Genomic DNA, 2,410 nt, shown 5'->3' on the forward strand with positions numbered 1-2,410 from the left:
TAGTATGTAGTAAGTAGTAGTAGTAGTAGTAGTAGTAGTAGTAGTAGTAGTATAGTAATAGTAGTAGTAGTAGTAGTAGTAGTAGTAGTAGATAGTAGTAGTAGTAGTAGTAGTAGTAGTAGTGCAGTATACTAGTAGTAGTAGTAGTAGTAGTAGTAGTAGTAGTAGTAGTAGTAGTAGTAGTAGTAGTAGTAGTAGTTTAGTAGTAGTAGTAGTAGTAGTAGTAGTAGTAGTAGTAGTAGTAGTAGTAGTAGTAGTAGTAGTAGTAGTCGTAGTAGTAGTAGTAGTAGTAGTAGTCCTTCAGAGCCATGGGGCCCATGGAATTTGTCCCGGTTTCTATAGCGTGAAATAGGCAATAGCAAATGCTTGCTATCGTTTGGATAGGACGCCACTCTACCGCAAAGTACTTTCTGCCAGATCTAACAGACCCAGCTACCCAATCAAAGATGGGTGGACAGGGGGATCAGAAAAATCTCGACCTGTACATATATGCCGGACTGACATCCAAACCCACTTATGGGCCTAGTTTAACATTGTTGCAACGGACAATATTTTGCGTCATTATTTGTGATTTCCATTACAACAATGAGCCCGCCAGGAATTGGGTTATCAGACCTGAAAATAAGTGCACGTCGCTGCTGTTTTTTTTTCAGGCCAAATTTATAAAAAAAAATTGAGCTTTTATATAGCGCATTATTAACTTAACGTGCTCAAAGCTCTTTACAAGGGTCCCTGGCTAACAGCAACACTTAACGTATAGGAAGGGACATGACGCCTGTTAGGCGTTATTACATTTTTTCGGACAGAGACAAGGCTGTAAACGACCAGGTACTCATTTTACATCCGAGTACGGGGATAGAATGTGGACAAAGTGCCTTTTCCAAGGACTCAACTATGCGCCGAGAGAGGCTCGAACCCAGGACTTTCCGATCCGAAAGCTAGTGTTTTACAACAAGACCACATAGCCGAACAAAAAAAAACTCCCAACAAAATCGAAATTTTCCAAAGTACAATAATTAAGTGGTTAGGCCCATTGATCTGATGGTTGGAAAGGAATAAATCAACTTTATTTATCCGAGCTTTCATAAAGTATCAAAGGACTTTTCTTGTCTAAGTCGATAATAAATTTAAATAAAACTGTATTGATTGGACCAATACTCAGATCTAAGTGAACTCTTTCAAACAATACCGAATTGATTAAACTAGCCAGGAGATATTTCATCGTTAATTTTTAAAAAATGAGTCTTTAGATTGCTCGATTTTTTGGTAATATAGATTTTTAAAAACCACGACCCTATTTATAGATAGTGTGCGCTTGGCTAAGAAGCTTATCCGAACCAGCGACCACCTGAGCTCTAGCCCTTGGGTCTTGTGCCATGGCGTAGAAGTTAGCACAAGACCGAAGGGCTAACTTCTGCGCACATGGCATAAGTAGCTCACAACATTGCCATCCGGAAGTGTAATGGACCAACACACAGAACCGTGTGTAACCTTGAACGCTTATAGTCTGGTTAATACGTTAAGTGAGAAATACTCATAAACGTGGATGGCAAAAAAACAAGAACAAAGACCCGAGTGACGTCAACTACATTCTATCTTTAGATAGAACGAAGATGACATCACTCAGGCCTTTGTTATTGTCTTTTGCCATCCACGTTTATGAGTAATTCTCACTAAACCGTATTAACCAGACTATAAAAGTTCATGGTTACACACAGTTTTATGTGTTTGTCCGCTATACTTCCGCATGGCAATGTTGTGCATGTGAACTTCTAAGCCAAACGCATACTATCAATAGATGCTGTTGTGAAAACTGTTCACTTTCATGGTCACCATCATTGTGTGTATCGGGGTCGAATGAGTGAGTGTCCCGTGCGTGACTAGAGTGTGTAGTTGGTGAGGGAAAGAATGGTCAGTTAGTAAGAGAGAATGAAGATAACGGAATATTATGTAATATGAAGGCTCGGGGAAGCAGGTAGTAGTAGTAGTAGTAGTAGTAGTCGTAGTAGTAGTAGTAGTAGTAGTAGTAGTAGTAGTCGTAGTAGTAGTAGTAGTAGTAGAAGTAGTAGTAGTAGTAGTAGTAGTAGTAGTAGTAGTAGTAGTAGTAGTAGTAGTAGTAGTAGTAGGATTTAACTATGTAGTAGTAGTAGTAGTAGTAGTAGTAGTAGTAGTAGTAGTAGTAGTAGTAGTAGTAGTAATAGTGGTAGTAGTAGTAGTAGTAGTAGTAGTAGTAGTAGTAGTAGTAGTAGTAGTAGTAGTAGTAATAATAATGATAATAATAATAGTAGTAGTAGTAGTAGTAGTAGTAGTAGTAGTAGTAGTAGTAGTAGTAGTAGTAGTAGTAGTAGTAGTAGTAGTAGTAGTAGTAGTAGTAGTAGTAGTAGTAGTAGTTTATTTAAATTAAAGTTCT

The sequence above is a fragment of the Berghia stephanieae genome, chromosome 1 (assembly GCF_034508935.2).
Source record: "Berghia stephanieae isolate SIO BIC M18660-M18661 chromosome 1, UCSD_Bste_1.3, whole genome shotgun sequence".
NCBI lineage: Eukaryota > Metazoa > Mollusca > Gastropoda > Nudibranchia > Aeolidiidae > Berghia > Berghia stephanieae.